This window comes from Gasterosteus aculeatus, chromosome 21 (assembly GCF_964276395.1).
Source record: "Gasterosteus aculeatus chromosome 21, fGasAcu3.hap1.1, whole genome shotgun sequence".
Classification (NCBI taxonomy): domain Eukaryota; kingdom Metazoa; phylum Chordata; class Actinopteri; order Perciformes; family Gasterosteidae; genus Gasterosteus; species Gasterosteus aculeatus.
In genome coordinates, this window is record NC_135708.1 from 4,842,782 (window position 1) to 4,862,426 (window position 19,645).

Sequence of the window (19,645 nt, forward strand, 5' to 3'; positions counted from 1 at the left end):
CGCCACTCCTCCAAGGCAAGCTTGACGGCGAGTAGTTCTCTGTTCCCCACGTCGTAGTTTCTCTCTGCTGGGGAAAGACGACGAGAGAGAAAAGCACACGGGTGGAGCTTACCATCGGCAGAGCTACGTTGGGACAGGATGGCGCCTACGCCAACCTCAGAAGCATCCACCTCCACCACGAACTGACGTTTGGGGTCCGGCTGTGTGAGAATGGGTGCCGTGGTGAACCGGTGCTTTAGGTCCCGGAATGCTCTGTCCGCCTCCGGGCTCCAGCAGAAGGGCCTGGCACTGGACGTCAGGGCTGTCAACTGGGCGGCCACCCGGCTGTAGTCGCGGATAAACCGGCGGTAGAAATTTGCAAACCCCAGGAACCTTTGGAGTTGCAATCTAGTAACAGGCTGAGGCCAGTCCAGAACCGCCCTCACTTTCTCGGGATCCATCCTCACATGTCCCTCCGAAATAATGTATCCAAGGAATGATGTTGTGTGGGCGTGGAAGTCGCACTTCTCTGCTTTAACGAAGAGGCGATTCTCCAAAAGGCGTTGAAGGACCTGCTGGACATGCTGGGTGTGGATACTGTAGTTCTCCGAGAAGACCAGTATGTCATCCAGGTAGACAAACACAAAACGCCCAATCATGTCGCTAAGTACCTCGTTTATCATCCTCTGGAATACTGCAGGGGCGTTAGTAAGGCCGAATGGCATGACTAGGTACTCGAAATGGCCCATGGGGGTGTTGAACCCAGTCAGCCATTCGTCCCCTTCTCTTATTCGGATGAGGTGATAAGCGTTGCGGAGATCAAGCTTAGTAAACACCGAAGCGCCCTGCAGGGAGTCAAAGGCAGAGTTCATCAAGGGCAGAGGGTACTTGTTCTTGATGGTTATATTATTCAAACCCCGGTAATCAATACAAGGCCGAAGGGACCCATCCTTTTTACCCACAAAGAAGAATCCAGCCCCTAGGGGGGAAGATGAGTGACGAATTAGGCCCGCTGCCAGGGCATCCCTGATGTAGGTCTCCATGGCCTCGCGCTCCGGTCGGGAGATGCTATAGAGGCGTCCCTTGGGAAAGGTGGCGCCAGGAATCAGGTTGATTGCACAGTCATAGGGTCTGTGAGGAGGAAGGACCAGTGCCTGTTGTTTACTAAAAACCTCACCTACGCTGTGATAAACCGTTGGCACCAGAGTCAAATCCGGGGGGGGGAAGACACCACCTGGCGGGGGATAGAGTGGGAGCAGGCAGATTTAAGACAGTTAGCATGACAGTGAGTACTCCAACTAGTTACCTTGCCTGTCACCCAATCCAGGGTGGGGTTGTGTTTCCTCAGCCAAGGGTGACCAAGAACCAGGGGCATGCGTGGTGAGGACAGGATGAAGAAGGAGATGTCTTCCGAGTGGTTGCCCGATAACTGCATCGTCACTGGCTCCGTTCTCATGGTTACCCGTGCTAGTAGTCTGCCGTCGAGGGTGGTCGCTTCCATGGCCTCCGGAAGTTGTTCTTTGGAGAGCCCCAGCTGTTCCACCAGACTAGCATCGATGAAGCTGTCATCTGCGCCAGAGTCAACGAGTGCATTAATCTCCACAGACTGGTCTCTCTTGGTGAGGGTGACAGGGAAAAGGGGTCTGGCACGAGGGGAGGGGGTCTGAGTGGTTTGGCTCGCTAGAAGGCCTCCCAAATTTAGCGAGCCCGGGAGTTTCCCTGGCGCTGAGGACAGGAAGAGATGTAATGGCCCGCACGTCCGCAGTAGAGGCAGCTCCTGGTATCTCGCCGCCGCTGGCGCTTCTCAGTGGACAACCCCTGTCTGCCCACCTGCATTGGTTCAGGGTCAGGCAGTCTCACCTCCCTTGTCTCGCTAAGTGTCGGGCGATTGGGGTGCTCTGTGCCTTGAAAGAAATTGGGTGACCGTGGATGGTTTGGCAATCCCAACCGTCTCTCCCTTCTTCTCTCCCGACATCTGTTATCCACCCGGATGGACAAGGCCACCAGGTCTTCGAGATTCTGTGGCTCAGGATAGGAAATTAACTCGTCCTTCAGTGGCTCGGTCAACCCCTGGTAGAACACTGCCTGTAGGGACTCGTTGTTCCACCCACTCTCTACAGCCAGTGTTCGGAATTCAATCACATATTCTGCCACGCTGCGGTTTCCCTGACGCACAGCGAACAGGCGCTTTGCTGCATCCTTACCACGGGCGGGGTGATCGAACAGCCTCCTCAGCTCTGCCGTGAATTCCTGGTATGCGGTGGTACAGGGGTCTCGTTGCTCCCAAATAGCCGAAGCCCACTCCAGCGCTTTTCCCCGGAGCAGCCCAATAACAAAGGCTATCTTAGCCTTGTCCGAGTGGTAGGTTTGAGGTTGGAGGTCAAAAACCAGACCGCATTGTAACAAGAAGGATCTGCAACCTCCCAGATCTCCCTCATACCTCTCCGGTGTGGGCACCTTGGGCTCCCGGACCGATGGGGAAACTTCTCCAGCCTCGACCAGGGCTGGGGGTGATGCAGTTGGCGGAGACGCAGCAGGAGCATTTAGCTGGGCCTGAATGGCAGACAGGCTGGCAGATAAGGCTTGTACCGACGACATGATCTCCTGTAGGGCGGTGCTGTGTTGCCCTAACAAATTTCCTTGTAGGGACACCGCATGGCTCACAGAGTCTAGATCCGCTGGGTTCATGGTGGCCGGATTGTTCTGTCACGTCCCTCTGATGGAACCCAAACGCAGACCAGACCAGATGGGTTCAGGTGAAAACAAAGAGTCTTTATTGACACTGTGCAGGAGTAGTCCAACGTGCAGAATGGCGAGTCAAGGTGAGGTGGTGGGGGTGGAGGCGTCTCCGTGGCCAGGCGAGGTTGACGGGTTCCCAGGTGCAGAACTAGAAAACAGGACAAAAGACAAGTAAGTGTTTCTCAAGGGGATTCTCGGGATCTCAGTAAGTAGCGGTGGTAGCGAATGCAGGCACACGTACTACTTCGTCTAACAATCCGGCAAGGACTGGATGTCGGTCTCAGCTTAACTAGGGTGGCTAATCAAGATCAGGTGTGTTGGCTTGATTGGCCGCAGGCCTGGAACTCTCCGCCTCTCCACGTTGCTCGGCAACCATGAAAAACAAACAGACAATAGGGAAACATGCTCAGGGAGCTGTGGTCGTGACAAACCGGCTCTCTGCTGTTTCCTGTCAATAAGCATCCAAACTGAAAGAACTCATTCCCCATGTGGGCCTGAGTTCCACAGTGAGTCCGTGCATCTGAAGCTCAGTCAATCAGCAAGTGTGACATGTGGGGAACAAAGAAGTTAGTGACAATACTACAGGCAGCCCGAATGTAGAGCTTCTGGATGATCCTCCTTCCTCCAGCACATGAAGCAGCTGCAGAGTTACAAACATGAGTGTGAAAGGAAGGCCACACGTGTGTAACATTACATTACATTTAGCAGACGCTTTTATCCAAAGCGACTTACATTACACTTTAAACCCATGGCTTTTTCACATTTTTGCCTGGGGAGCAATTAGGGGTTAGGTGTCTTGCTCAGGGACACTTTGACATGGGGAACATGGGGCAGCCTGGAATTGAACCACCAACCTTGTGCTTCCCAGCACACCTTCTCTAACCCCTGCGCCACGACGACCCACGACGTGTGCCTGTTTGCTGTGAAGGAGAGATGTTAAGGCCAGGAGATAACGTACAAAATGGGGATTCTTGTTGGCCGTGGCGCTCAATGGTGCCTTTATGTTCCCTTTTATTCCCCATATGTGTGTTTTTACAAGTTAACCGGCCCTTAAAGTCCCAGTAAAAGTGAAGCAGAGCCATTTGACCTTCTGTATTTAGCTGCTCCAACAGCAGAAGATGCTTTGGGTGCATTTTGTGTCAATCACGTGAGTTAGAAAGTATTCTTCTTTCACACAGCGAGACGCTACATGTGGCTCATTGGGAGAATACAGTAGTACACGACTGTCTCACATTCACTTTATACTTCTCCACACTGGAGGACAAACAGAAGCTGATGGCGTGTTTCTACCCGTCAGAGGACACTTCTGTCTTTTCAGGGTGTCTGAGAAAAAGTCAAAAATCTCAAAGCTTCTCCTGGCAATGGAGAAAGGATCTCTTGGAAGAAGGAAAATCTCTTGGGGAGATTGAGATTGAAGGCATCTACCAGATTTATGAACTTTATTGGTTATTTTAAAAATGGTTACAAAGAGAATTACAGGAAGATAAATTCAACAACCAAGCAGTGTGACGGGGTGAGTGTGCTCATCAAACATGCTTTTCTTTAGATGAAGTGGAACCAGACGTCCAAGAATTGGAGACGAATTGGAGATGATGAAGATCGAGAAGATGACGACGATGATGTTGATGAAGATGGAAATGGTGAAACGTCTCATCCTGTCCCTGGATTAAGAGCTATGTAATGAACATGTGGTCTTCTAGTGTCCATTAGTACAACATGTGAGATTGGACTCTGGAGCATACATACCAGACCATACTGGAGAAGATGGTGCTTCTCTGTCAAGCCATCGTTGGTAACATCAGAATAATGAAGTGAATTCTTATTCAGCTCCACCATGAGATGTTTTGTTGAGGGACACATGAGTGAAGGGCGACAGGGAGAAAGAGTTTAACTGTGATCTTCATTCTTCTCACAGTCCCTGAGACAGAAGGGACATGTGGTGGGACATGTCGTCTTCTGTTGACACTCATTGGCTGAGAGTTTGGAAGCCGAACAGAATTGAACATATATATATATATATATATATATATATATATATATATATATATATATATATATATATATATATATACATATATGTTGTGTTGTGACTAGAATGTGACCTGTAGCCTTTAAAGGCTTCCTAATAAAGATGAGACACAGTTGTCATGAAGCCTCAGACCAACATGTACAGCTAATGTCCACTAGATGGCGCCGTTTCATTTGCACCAACCGATGAACTGCAGAGGATTTGATTACAATAAATAACGTGTAGAAGGTAGAAATTGAAGCGCTTCTCTTAAATAGTTTGAACAGGTCACTTTGTTTAAATAATGTGATTAAGGTGGTTGACCGTCAGCGACCTGGTGAAAACATGTGAGACCGTTGTTGTCTGTCTGTGACACACACACGTATTTCAGCTGAAAGTGTATTTAGTTCATGTCTTTTCAGTCTTTTATATGAAAGTGTAAGTGAGTAAAATGACTTTTAGTCAACTAGTACGTGTTCTCTGTGCAGCTGCAGTCTGCTTGTGTCCACTTCATAGCAGCCAAACACACCACTCCCTTCACACGCTACGTGGAGCACATCAACTACCGGCTGGCCTCCTGTCACTTCTTCTCCTGCTGTCACCTTTCCGTAGCTTTTCACTCCCAACTAAAGTGCTGACTCAGGTAATGATGCATGGCTGACGGGGAGATCACAGCGTTTTTACTGCAAAGCAGACACACCGAGCCAGACCAGGAAGCCAAGTCACATCGAGTTGTTTTGTCATTTGTGAAGAGTAATAAACGGGAACATCAGCCAAAGAGACCAAAGACCTGCAATGTCTTTGTGAAAGGGAGTAAGGAAGAGGATCTTCTCCTGCAGCCAGCCGAGTGGCTGCAGGAGAAGCACAGTGTCTCTTTCTCTTTCATTTAACACAGAGCTGTAACTGTCTGCAGGCCATGTCCATCTCTGAGACCTGGTATGCCGTTAAAGACCACGGCACCAACTACTGCAACATCTACGAGCTCATCCAAGGTACTACAGAGTTATTAGTATTATGCTCAGAGGAAATCACATCACATTCATACATGGACTGATGGAGGTTGTTTAGGAGAAACACCTCATGTCCCATTTTACAAAAGCAACATTAAACAATAATGTTAATAATAAATCAATGTGAATGAATGAGAGTGGTGATTAGCAGCATTAACCACACAGTCTGATGATCCTCATACCGCCGTCTCCTTTGTTGAACAGGAAGTGGTCTAACCCAAGCCAGAGGTCACAGAGAGGTCACCAGTGACTTCCTGTGTCCCCAACGCTCCTCTGCTAACTGATATTCAGCTTATACATCAACATGCTGCTTGTTACTGTTGTATTTGGGAGTTTGTTCTGTTTCCATTGAGGAATAAATACCTAATGAATATACTGTATAACTGTACCCAATATGCTCATTTCATGTATGTGTATACACTGATCATACATCATTCAGTAAGGACTCCCATGCACCTATTCCTCCCATGACATGAGATCTGCTGATGAGAGGATGAGAGGCATTTATAATGGGCCCTTATACCTTCAATTGACTCAGACAGAACAAATAGTAATTAACCAGTTGTGGGTTTGCAGCAGGTTCTGGTAACTCAACGTAGTGTTTGACCTCATAGAAGACAAGACATTTTTTAGAGACTAAATAGAAACACGTTCAGGTTCTCCTGAAGTAAAATGCATCCCTTTGGATTCCTGTTGTTAAGCTCTAAACCTCTAGCAGCTTATAGCATATTATAATACGGGTAGATGAAATGCAGCGCTCTGATTGGTTGAGAGTGAGTCACGGTGCATTATTGAGCCATAATGTACAGTTGCTGGTCACATTGACCCGAGCGTTCCGTATCACTGCACACAAAGTAACAGGTCAGATTTTGTGCCGTTCGTTGACATTTCAGTGTTCAGCTCAGTGGCGATCGCCGAGAAGAGACCAGAAATCCCACAAATGATCAGTTTGGGTCAACGCGAGCTTCCACAACCGGACAATGAAGGTGGACGTCATGAGCGATGTGAATGAAGGAGACGCTGCAGCACCCGATGCTGTTTACCTGCACGTACGGGGACTATTTTGTCTCTAGACTCCTGAAATGAGACACACAACGTTTGTTGGCTACAACTGTTTAGTGCTGAAAGCAGCAATTTACTTACTATTCATAATGTGGCTGGTAACCGTATTATAAAAGCAGCACCTTATCTCCAATAATGTAAGAGTTGGGGGGCGTTGTTAGGCCCGACGCGCAGCGGAGAACTGCTCCATCATTGGAGGATAAAGTACAGCCTATAAGGCGATGGGTTAGTTTAAACATAAAGGAATAAAAGTTACATTTCAACTTTAAGATAAAGTACACCAGCCAACAGAAAGTGACGAGTGAGGTGAGAAATAAAGTGAGCGGTGGAACGTCAGAGTCAGTCCGTGTTGATGAAGGCGGCGTTCTCCATGTTGTGTCACATGGAGCGTCGTTGGCCAGCGACGTGCAAACCGTTCTCCACGCAGACGACTCGTACCATGTAGATCTGTTCATGTGCTGCAAAGTGACGATGACTCTATAACGGACCATGAACTGGACATCGTGGTCTCCGTGGCAGGAAATGGAAGCGGAGGCGGTGGGGCCCGTTTAAAACTAGGAAACATCCCCTATGATCAGATATTGTCTTCTGTACGCAGCAAACAACAGGGATAACAATCTGTGTTTAGCACGTTTCATCCGCCCAGACAAGGACGCTCCTTCTGAATGAACATACGCCGAAGTGGCGGCTTTTGAAAGGTATCTGGGGCTGAAGGTCATCATCTTCCACCATGTGACAGGTCGTAAACGCCTGCAGGGCTTCAGAACACACGACACACCCCACCTGCAGACAGTGTGGCTCCATCTATACAATGAGCACCAGCACAGGATTGGAAATAAGACCGGATTGTTTGGGCTACATGTGTATGTCAGTATTGGTACCAGACATATGAGACCCGGCTCACTGGAAACAGCTGTTATACAACACAATGTCCAACACACACAACCAACACACAGAAACGCAGCGACTGTGAACGCAGATGTGAATCTAAATATGGTTTTGATCAGCACAAGCGTCCAGAAGCAGTACACGCCGTCGTACCGTGTGACGCTATGAAATACTGTGAGGCGTGTGGAGAAACACACAGAGGCGGTAAAAAGCGCACACATGCAAGCCGACGTGTGTTTCCACTGTGGAGCCACAAATGGAGGCTGAGGACGAGCATGAATGCTTCATTCAACCCAGTGAAGAGAAAGAGCCTCAAACAGCACACATGTTGTATGACTGTGAGACACGCGTTCATAACGGTAAGCACCTTGTGAGGAACGACACAAGACCAGAACACACAGCTTATACATCCATAGCCCACAATGCATCTGGTTTGACAACTCTATCATACTGGAGTATCTTGTAAAACAGAAGATCCGGCCCACGGTGGTCATGAGTGGGAGTCACGCTGATGTATGACAACGCAGACCAGCAGACATCAGAAGACTCACTTAGTTTTCTACGCATGCGTTTGGCACAAACACCCGCGGCGTTGGGGTTTGAGGATGTGGAAAAAGGTTATTTTCCACACAAGTTCAACACGAGGGCGAATGAATACTACGTTGGCAGAGACCCCGACCCGTCTTACTACGGGTACGAGACGTGTGACACTGAACAAACTTCCTTCATGAGGTGGTGCAGCACAGTTTGTGGAGAGAAATGTGATTTCCAGGCAGAGCTCAGCCTGCTGTGTCAATGATGTGGAGGCGTTGTGGAGCGCGTGCTCCATTCATGGTGGAACATTCCCATAACGCACGCAGCTCCACCCTGTTCCTCTCACCACTTTGCCATCCAGCTGTTTGGGTGTGTTCAGAACCTTGTTCCTCCCGCGGGACACGGTGGCTCTGACACACGAGGGGCTCCACAAGACGCAAGAAGACGTATTCTGATGTTTCCATGCAGTGGCCTGAATACGTGTCCCACACGGAGAATATTGACATCAGACATGCACTCAACCACGGGGAGCACCAGTCTGCTCCGTTCTATGTGGACGGTTAGAATTCGCTTGTTATGAATCGGCCGGTTGTTTTTTTCCCGGATGTGTCAAATGTCGCGTACAGAGCGACATGAACCCCGTCACCAAAGTCCCGTATGGTAACAACACAAGGCGCTTATGGAGAGAACAGATGCCCTGCAGAAACAACAGGGTTTGAAGGCTGTGCTGATGTGGGAGTGTGAGTGGGCCTCATCAGAACCATCCAGCGCTTCTGTACAGGCCTTTATGGCCACGTACAAACAGCACAAACGTCTGGATCCTACAAAGGCTCTTTGGCCGGCGTACAGATGCTATGAAGTTGTACCACAAGGTCTGCGATGATGAAAAAATCAGATACTAGGACTTTACAAGTCTGTATCCAACTGTACAGAGAAACAAACAGCATCCCGTCGGCCACCTCCAGATTATCGTCAGGGATTCTGAGTCCATGGATAATTACTACGGCTTCATAAAGTGCACAGTGCCCCCCCCCCGAGGGCTGTTTCTCCCCGTCTTGCCGTACAGATGTCATGGAAAGCTCATGTTCCCGCTGTGCGGGTTGTGTGCTGACACTTTGAACCGACCTTGTGAGTGTGTTCACAGTGAGAGAGAGAGGCAGCTGTCTGGGGTTCGGGTCCCTGGAGCTACAGACGTCTGTGGAAAAGGGTCAGCGGATTGTGTCCACCCATGAAGTCTGGCATTCTCCCAACAAAACAAGCACATTGTTTAGTGGACATGTGAAGACGTTCATGAAATGCAAGCAGGAGGCATCAGGCTATCGGGGCCACGTCAAAACACAGGCTGATGGGGAGAAATAAAAGGAGGACATTCAGCTAAACCCAGACTAAATGTGTGTCCACAAAGCCATGAGGAGCTGTAACAAACTCTCTGTGGGGCCGGTTTAGCATGAGGAGTAACATGTGAGCTGATCACAGTTCATGTTCACGACCAGTTTGATGTGAGACAATTCTGTTTGATCCCAGATGAGGCGGCTTTGGTGCAGCGGCGTCATGCAGACAGCAGCAACTCTGGTGTAAGAGACGTAAATGTCCTCACAGGAGCCATGACAACGGCCCACGCCAGGTTGATGCTTTACGACTTGCTAGATAAGCTGCAGGAGAGGCTGTTGTACTGCGACACAGACAGCGTTGTCTTTACATCAGGGGCCGGCGATCGGGTTCCCCCCCTTGGGCCACATCTTGGTGACTGACCAACTAAACATGTGATGTGTGTGTCCGGGCCGAAGAAGACGACGTCACACAGTTTGTATGTTACGCACACGACACGCTACAAGGTAAAACCAGCGTCACATGCAAAGGCGTCGCGTTAAATGGCCGTGACGCGGCTGTTGTCCCGCCCCACGCGCTGATTGGTCTCGTTCCATCTGCTGTAGCCAATCACAGCACACATACGTTGACTGTCTGAAACCATCAAACGGGACAAGAAGAGGTTCCGTCTTAAAAAGGAAAGTCCAAGTGGTGAACAATAAGCGGCGGGTGTTGCCCGATTACACCACGCTGCCCTCTGGCTACTAATGGGGATCAAGGGTTTGATGCGCGGCTACAACATCCCTTTAGTTTGGTAGTGAGGACCATCGAATCCAGCAAAGACTCTTTATCAAGAATATTTCACAGCGTTTTGATAACATGGTGCACATTTATTCATGTTGGCAGCCTTTATATACGTTGTAGAGGGCTTACCAGAGTCTCTGTGATGATGTTTTACTACCACAGGACAAAGACAACCGACTCATCAGAGACCATTTAATGAATGCCAGCAGTAATGATATAGAAGTTATCAATGTTTTTACCAAATACGTACATCATAGAAATCTCAGCTGTATGTATTTAGTGCAGAATGTATTTATTCAGGGTAAAGTTAGCCGCACTATTAGTTTAAACACTAACTATCTCATTTTGTCGCTCAGACACAGAATGTGGTCACGCATGTGGAGGAATGTGACTCTGTTAGAATCCATGTATGAATCCTCTCCCCGTGTGAGGAGAGTCATTGTGGCTGATGCAAACAGACATTGGATTAATGCACTGTGTGAGATCAACGTGTTAAGAGGTCAGATCCCGTTGACCGACAAACAGTTTGTACTTTTAAAGAAGAAGAAGAATCTCATCAGACTGGTAGCCGATAAAAAGATCAGACTCAACAAGAAGGAAAAGAGGCTCAATCAGACGGGGGGATTTTTATTACCGTTACTTTTATAATTAACCTCGTCAACCGGGGGAAGTCAAATGGAGCACGCTCAAATAATGTCTCTGGTCCCCTGCAGCAGATTGAATGGATGAAGCAGCAGCAACATGAGCAGCGCAGCTCTATAAGACCGGCCGTGCAAAATGAACCGATGTATTGAAGCAACCTGACGCCGACATGTATGAAAAGGCCCAAACACATGGTGGTATTTTACAGAGACACTTGTCTGTGGTGCGACAGGGCGAGCGGGAGACGGGCGTATTGTCTCCATCACTACCACCCCATGAAAGCAGCTGTGCCTCAACAGATGTTGATGAAGGGCTCAGAAGAGATGTGATTTGGAGTAATGTCATCCGACACATGCCTAAAAAAAGTAGGAAACATGCTGAATGCACATAATGGACAGACGAGGGCGAGATTATCATCAGTGATCAAATGATCAAAGGCAACGTTTGTATGACCTGGTGAAAAGTGTCACTGTATAATGTTTTAGACCCTTCTACACCCATCGGGTGGAGGTTTTGTATAAAAACGCCCCTTCAGGCCTCATTCAGTCCGAGGTCTTAGACTAGTCGGTCTCTAGGTAGCAGAACCTTTAAGACCCCAAAGGCCAAAAAGGCTAAATCTCATTGGCTGATGGGTGATTCATGGTTAAACCTTTAAGATTTCATTATTCTTTGACGTGTAATTGTGTTGTTTTTTTATAACAAATGTAGTGAATGCCTATTATTTTGTTTTATGTCACTTTTGAATATACTTAATCCACAATTTTTTTGTTTTATGTATTGTATTATATCGGCAACAAGACTGATAAAATGAATAAAATTATAATTCGACATTAGATCGCACATTGTAGATATGAAAAAGTATCCCCACAGCACACAGAGGGGTGTATTTTGAGAACAAAATGACAGACCATTGCATCGTTATTAACTAAATTATGTCCGTACAAGATTCCGTAGCAAGATTATTCTAGAATAAGACACGTCTGTGCAGTTATAATTGAGAAAATTAACTATTTCATGCGGGAATGCTTCATAATTTGGAGGGTTTCCAAAACTATCAAAGAAAAACCGTGCTTGTGCTTTGTGATATAAAGAGCCAACCTGGTGCGTGTTTACAATCATCATAGCCGGATACTTGTGCAATGCACGTTTAGGAAGTGGATCACAAGCTAGAACTCCCATAAAATCTGTGCCATTACCAACGCTTGTCAACTCTACGGTGTTCATTGGGTTTTTTAGAAGTTATCTATCAACACTGGTCGCTGGTTTAATATCTCCATGAGTCAAAAACAGAATAACAAATGAGATTTATAGTCCGGGGCAGAGCTGTTCTCAAACGGACCTCCAATGGAACATTTCCTGTCTTAATTAGTGACCCGTTCCCCGAGTGGCCGTCGCCAGGCTCCAGATTAAAACAGAACAGGGAGTATCGGTGGCCAAAGTCATTCCGTGTCACTGCCAGCCGTCTGTCTTTCTAGTGTGCAGCTGCCGCAGTCATCAGAGAGAATACGTATAAAGTGTAACAAGCTGCATGAATGTCTGCTATGGGGCAACAAGGGATTTGGTATTTGAGGGTAATGGAAAAGGTTCCCTATGTTTAAAGCCCAGTATTGCCGCCAGATGTCCTTCAAAGGTCATAGTTGACTCCGACGCCACTCGCAGGAAGTAGATGGGATTTATAACACGGCTATAATGCATCGATACACCCGCCAGAGGAGGGTAACTACTAAGTGGTAAATGAATCGCTTTAGTTATTGCCTGTATAGAGTCACAAACCCCCACCCCACCTATAATTCCATATCTCATTCTTAGGATATACCTGGAATGAGGCGTTACTTGGTAGCGTGACATAAAGAGTGACCTCTTACGGTGTGTGCGTTTGTCTTTTTAATCACACGTCCACAATGTCTTTTTCTAAGACACACGTATTAAACTTATCCGGCCAGCCTCTCCATTTTACCATCACCTGCTTCTTAACTTCTGTCCAGGTTTTTTTTTTATTTTAAAGACTTTGTTTTTACCTATAATTACCTTTTGCAGCTCCCTCTCGTAAAACGCCCCTTTCACAGACTCACCCGCACAGTGTGTGAGCTTATAAACTGGTGCATCTCTGGCCATACACTGGTATTATAAAATGCTCATCGGGGAATGTTAGTTTATAACCCTTCCTAAACACCTCAGAGTTTTGATATTCTCACGGTGTCCCCCTTTAATTTGAAGCTAACAACCTTTTCATTGTCTTTGTTTACAGCCAATGGAGCCATTTCTATAGATCTGTGATGCGAGTTGTTCTACACGTCTACAAGATCTTGAACCACGTCCACATATCTGAGTGAACAGATGTTAAATATCTCCACATACGTGTCTTGTATGTCCACCACACTTGCTTTGGTCTCGTTTGAGGTTGAAAAATGTGTCTTTTATGTGTATGTTACAGTCTCCTAAACGGCTTATTATAAGACTCTGTCCCTTGGTCAGTTTGCAGTCTCACTGGTATACGGCCCTCACTCAGAATGTCTTTAGAGGCTCTGGCGACAGTGGAGCCTGATTTGTTAGAAAGACATCTAACTCACACGTATTTGGAAAATACATCGATACTCTGCATATTCTCCCACATCAACAGGATCCATCTGAAACTGTCTGTCGATACCGCTGACCAACACCCTGTTCCTCGGACAATGTACGGCTGCCTCAGCGTGCAGCGGATACGCGTCCTGCTCCAATAAAAATGAATTCACCGCGGACATTGACGGCGTCGCCCCGGTTCCTTCTCTAACGGCAGTTCAGCCACACTGCCCAATCCTTCGGGATGTGCTGGATCATAATACATCTGCAGCATCCCTTCCATGATAGTGTCAAAGGACCAATGAGCACAAATGTGTTATATTTCTGTTATACAAAACATATCAGCGGTAGTCTGAAGAATAACATTCGTTTTTAAAATCACGTTACAGGACACTCAAGATGTTCACTTCATTTTTTCTCTCAGCGTGTTTGGTTTTTACACGTCGACGTCAGTCTCATCATCATCGGGTACCTCCCACTCCTCATTCTGCTCTCGTACTTCTTCCCACCACTTGTCAAGCTTTGTTAGTTGATTCATTTTGTCTGTCTTCCCCGTCCATCGTCTCATACATTTTGTGGATGGTATCATACGCATTGTCCACATAATTCAGATGGTTTAAAAGAACTTCCACAGCCTCCTGGATGTGGTACCAGTCGACATGAAGATGATCCACAGCCATAAACAGGGAGACGGCGGATATGAAGTTCTCATTCCACAAACTTTTCATTATGGGTTCAAAGTGTAGTTGGTAGAAGCAGTCGCATTGCTCCAAACAAGGATGTTTTTTCTGACTGGGATCATTTGTCTGACAGCCATAACCAATCTCTACATTGTATTTACGCCAGACCTTGTTCAGCAGATGTAGCACCCAGATTCTAACATATTCCAGAATCCTTAAACGCCTGGTGAGGTTCACAGGCCTTCTCTTCCTGTGTGTTCATAGGCCCTGGCTGTGGGAGTGTGTGAATCAGAGATGGAGGTGGTGGAGAAGAGGGGGGAGTTCATTGGAGGGACGCTGACGTTTTAAGCGTCTGAAAGTAAAAACATTTAGGATTCTGCATGATTGAACCCCGGTTACAGATCTACACAGAACAATTGAACAACCCACCTGTCGTTCTTTTAGATGATCACGGGTTGGATGATTGTCGGTCTACACAAGGTAGCAGGCATACCAAGTTGCATAGCAACCGGTGTATTGTCGTAAACAAGACGTTTTCTAACAACCCCGTAAGCCTGACTCTGTCTCTCTTGATCGCTTCGTCAATTTGACTAAACCCTTTTAGCAAAGCGGGCCAGTCACACAACTGAACAAAGGAAATGAGCGGGAACCACGTGTTCTACGCTTTGTCTTGTGACGTCATGAGAGGCGCCGCCGCTCTCTCCGGGGTACATCACATTACAGGTCATTTAGCAGACGCTTTTATCCAAAGCGACTTACATTACACTTTAAACACATGGCTTTTTCACATTTTTGCCCAGGGAGCAATTAGGGGTTAGGTGTCTTGCTCAGGGACACTTCGACATGGAACATGGTGCAGCCTGGAATCGAACCACCAACCTTGTGCTTCCCAGCACAAATTCTCTGACCCCTACGCCACGACGACCCCTTAGTCGGGGTAGTTCAAATAGCGCGAGGACAGAGTTCAAAAATGCAAACAAAGGTTTTAATTTACGTCCTTCAGATTAAACAGAAAACAGTCAAAACAGGGAGTAACTCAGGCTTCGGTCGATCTTCGCCGGTAAAACTTAACTAATGTCTTGTCTTTGGAGGGGAAACGGAAATCCACTTCTTTAAAGAGAGAACACCGTCCTCTCGGTCTCTCCTGCATTCGGGAATCCTTCTGTCTTGGTCTGCTCTTCTGCCGCGGGCCCAATCTGCAGCTCGTCTCTCCTCCCTCAGCGGTGTGTCTTCCGCCCTCATGGAGGCCTCCAGGTCGTCACACCCTGGTGGGTTTCAGGTGTGAGGGGAATGCTCTGAGTTTCGGGGTGGAGTTCCTACCTCCACCAGCAGATGGAGCCATAGTAGTTACAGCCATCTCCGGTGAACGTAGCTCCCTTCCAAGACCGAGCCTCTCGTGACATCACAGTCTGTAAGAGGGTACGGCTGTTCTCTCCTGCTCTTACGGCCTCTATTAGCCACCATTTGCTCGCGGTCTTCGCAGGCAGTCATAGAAATCATCCTGTCGTCTGTTGTGGTGTATTTTCTGTAGGGGGGGTGCTCTGCCACACTCTCACCCCCCCATTGTAAACTACTTTCTGATAACAGTTATATGTCTGGGCATCCTTCCAGAATGAATAAATAACGGGGCACCACCCTGAGCTAACAGGGACCAATAACCAATACTATAAATCAAGTCTCATAATTGATCTTCACTCCTTGAGAGTGAAGATGTTGGAAGGAGTTAAGTTCGAGCACTGGCGATGTATGTCAACGGTCACCATATAAATGCACAAGTAAACACAGGAAAACAGTTCTTTAAAGTATAACAGGGTTTATTAACTCACAGGAACACCGATCAAGATCACCTATAACTGCAACCAACAATCCCCATAACACTTATTTTAAACCTACTCACTAAACAAGCAATCAGTGTGTGTGTGTGTGTGTGTGTGTGAGCACAGAGGGGGGTGCTGGGAAGGAACGACGGTGGGGTTGCGCGCAACAACAGTTGTGCAGTTACAGAACCAACGATGTGGCTGGCGATACGAAATGAAACCACAGGCAAACGGATCTCACGGCGGAGACCCGGGAAAAGAAAAGAAAATAAGAAACTATTCTGACCATGAGACATCATTCAGCAGCGTAACACAGTCGGCGCTTTCACTCTCTTACAGCAAACGTATCACAGCATCAGATCAACAGGGGACATTACGACATTTGCAGGTACACATTCAAACATAAATCAAAGGTAGCGGATTCGTTGATCCGGACTCTATCGTACCACGTTATGACTGAACAAATCAAATAAACATCAAGTTCATATCAACACGCTAAATTAGTCTGCCCAGAAAACCAGTGTTACTGTTTGATGGGCGTTGGTCATCAGCTTCCAGCTGACTGAGGACAGTTGAGCTCCGCGTAGGGAAACTCAGTGGATGAAGGCAATTTCGGCCGTGGGGTCCGAACTTCTCGTTGGGAACAGAGGCGGCGGGGGGTCAGAGAGCAGCTGTCTCTCCGGTCCTCTGGAGTCAACAGGAATGAAATCAAAAGGGAAAAGGAAGCCGGACGTAGTGGAGCGCGAGTCTTGAGTTCGTCCAGCAAAATTAAGACTGAAACTTGGGAATTGGAGGGAAAGAAAAGAAACCAAACAACGTTGTGTTGTCTCGATCTGTCACTAACGGGAAGTCAGGCGAAAGAGATCGATCCTTTGGCGCAATCTCTTCTTATGAACTTGAGGTCCATAAATAAATGTCACTGTCCTCGGCTAATGGGAGCGCTCGGTGTTCTTTGGTACGTCCTCTTTTTATGGCCAAGGGGGTCTGGAGAGCTGCAGGGGTCCTGTTATCAGCCCCTGGCATCAGGCCACGGGGGACCCCTATATGTTTGTGTTCTTCCTTTGTCCTCAGTGAAGAAACACGTGGTGAGGTTCATTAGCAGGGTGGAGGCCCAACATCTCCTTTGCATTAAAAGGTCACAGACATTTGTTTGTTTCTGATAACACATGTTACTAATTATGTGAATATTGTGCATGCGCATCCGCCCATCCCCCATCAAGCCACCATACTTATTCTACTCATTTCCAAGACAGGAGGACATCAGCATACTTCATCTATAAACAGAGACTCTGGGGAACCGGAGGAGGAAATCCTCTCTGAGCTCGTTTGAAGGTTTAAAAGTGAGATTTGAGTTTAGTATCAAACAACAACTCTGCTTCTCTTCCGTCTTTTTACCTCCATAAAAAGATCAGATGTTTTTATTACTACATGTAATAAATGAGTCTCTGAAGGAGGTGAAGACCTCTGTAGAACCTCTGGATCACCACTTCATCACTACATTAAGAGGAGCATCGTGGTGCAATGAGGTGTCACACTGGATGGTGTGTTCAATGTCACTCAGGTTTTCATCATTGAATTGAACACAATCATAGCTGCGCTTTGGTGTTATTCTATTGATTAGTGTCAACATGACAGCGGTGTCCCACTATTCTCATGTCTTCATTGATCACATAGTGTCAGAATCAGGGCTGTATCCTGGTGGACACTAAATGCATTTGATCCATTGGTCTAATTCATGAAGCGTCGTCAGTCTGACTACTGTAACTCTCTCCTGCAGGTCTCCTGCTACCACCATTCCACCTCTGCAGCTCATCCACAATGCAGCAGCTCCACTGCTCTTTAACCTTCCTAAGTCCTCAAAACATGGTGCTCACGTACCGTGCTGTGAATGGATGGGGTCCAGCTTACATCCAGGACCTGGTCCAACCCGACATCCCGACCCGCACTCTCCGCTCTGCATGTGATAAACTGCTTGTTCCTCCTCACTGAGAGCAAAACACTCGACTAGATCTCCACTCTTTGCTGTCCTGCTCCTAAATGGTGGAAGGAGGTCTCTGAAGACATCAGGACCACAGAGAGCCTTCACATCTTCAGACTAAAGACACACCTCTTCAGACTCTTCCTCCACTAACACACTAACTAACTGTAGCACTTACATTGGACTTATAATGGTTCTTATCTACAGCAAATTGTAAAGCGGCTTATTAGCATCATCTAATGGACATGTGATGTAATGAAGGTGTGAAGGTGTGGACTCTGCTATGAATCAGGCTGAGGACCCAGAGGACGGAGTCCCTCCCTCTGAAGCCCCTCTGTGTGGGGAACATGACAGCCAGACCAAAGGTCAGAGGTGAGAGGACCATCTCCAACTGTCCTCCACTCGTCTCCATGTCCCAACGTCTCTGACTCACTGACTCTGCTTCTACATGTGTGACCAGGACCCATCAGAGACCAGGACCTGGACCTGGACCCAGCTGTGTGTCCATGAAGAGTGATCGGTCTAAAGGTCGACTGACTTCAAAGATGGACGTGGTTCTTATGAGCCTCACTAAGCTCTTGAACAGAAGAACCAGATGAAGAACATGATCATTGGTTGTATTGTAACATTAAGTGAATATGGATTGATGTCAGTGAGGGATTTCACATTCATTTGTGGTGTGAAAACATGGCAGGTCTCCCTGCTCGATGTCGCACCGTCTCATTGATTCACTCATTGGCGGCGTTTCCGGGCTGTTTTTAGTCGATCGCCACCGAGCTAAAGACTGAAATCACAACCAACGGTCGCACAAAGTCCAGCTGTTATTTAGATCACCGCACTGATATGAACGCTCAGGTCGATGTAACATCACGTTATGGCTCAATTCAGTGCACCTCGTGACTCACTCTCCACCAATCAGAGCGCTTGATTTCCCCCGTATTATAAAAGAATATACGATACGGGACATGAAACATAACCAGTAGTCCAAGTGCAAGCAGCCAGTTGATGGTGAATTTATGCTACTTTGTTGAATTCATATGTTTGTGAATGTGACTTTGAAAGAGTCAGAGCCTCCAGCCACCAACCTCACCGCACGTCACTGCCAGCAGCTCTGTGAAAGGTCCAACGTCTAGTTTCAGAAGATCTAAGGAGACTTCTACAGGTCAGAGGACCGTCTGAAGAGCTTTGCAGTACTTTCATTACAATTTGTATTTCCGATGCAGAGGTCTGTAGACGTTGTTTTTTTGACCCACAGTAAGAAGTAAAAACAGATGAAACTGATGACTAACTGTCACTCAACTAATAAACTGTCCATCGACAGTCTTCAGCATCTGGTTTTCATGATGATCAATGACAGAAGCTGGAGGAATTACAGTTTGTGTTCTACATTCAGTCACATCTTACTGTGTGCAAGCAGGCTGCTTTACTGGCTGTTCTTACCCACAATCCTTTGCACAGCAGGTATATGAGCCAGAGTTCAAGGTGCCATGTGATGAGGAAGTAGAACACTGCATGTAACAACATGTCCTTTGTGATTTGGCAGGCGGCTTCAGACTGATACTGGGGAAGTTGTTCCGCCCCAACAGGTTCAACCTGATCATCAAAGTGGAGTGAAGAATAAAAACACTCTCAGC

General features: G+C 47.2%; 2 long non-coding RNA genes across 2 annotated transcripts; both read right to left on the reverse strand.

The window, feature by feature from the left end:
* Positions 1–2,730: 2,730 nt before the first annotated feature.
* LOC120810252 (uncharacterized) lies at positions 2,731–3,413 on the reverse strand. The gene is made up of 2 exons (XR_005710213.2): positions 2,960–3,413; positions 2,731–2,866 (listed from the first exon to the last, which is right to left on the reverse strand). It is a non-coding gene; the product is annotated as an uncharacterized LOC120810252 (long non-coding RNA).
* A 10,422-nt stretch (positions 3,414–13,835) lies between these two features.
* LOC144390406 (uncharacterized) lies at positions 13,836–15,509 on the reverse strand. The gene is made up of 2 exons (XR_013454445.1): positions 14,646–15,509; positions 13,836–14,568 (listed from the first exon to the last, which is right to left on the reverse strand). It is a non-coding gene; the product is annotated as an uncharacterized LOC144390406 (long non-coding RNA).
* Positions 15,510–19,645: the final 4,136 nt, after the last annotated feature.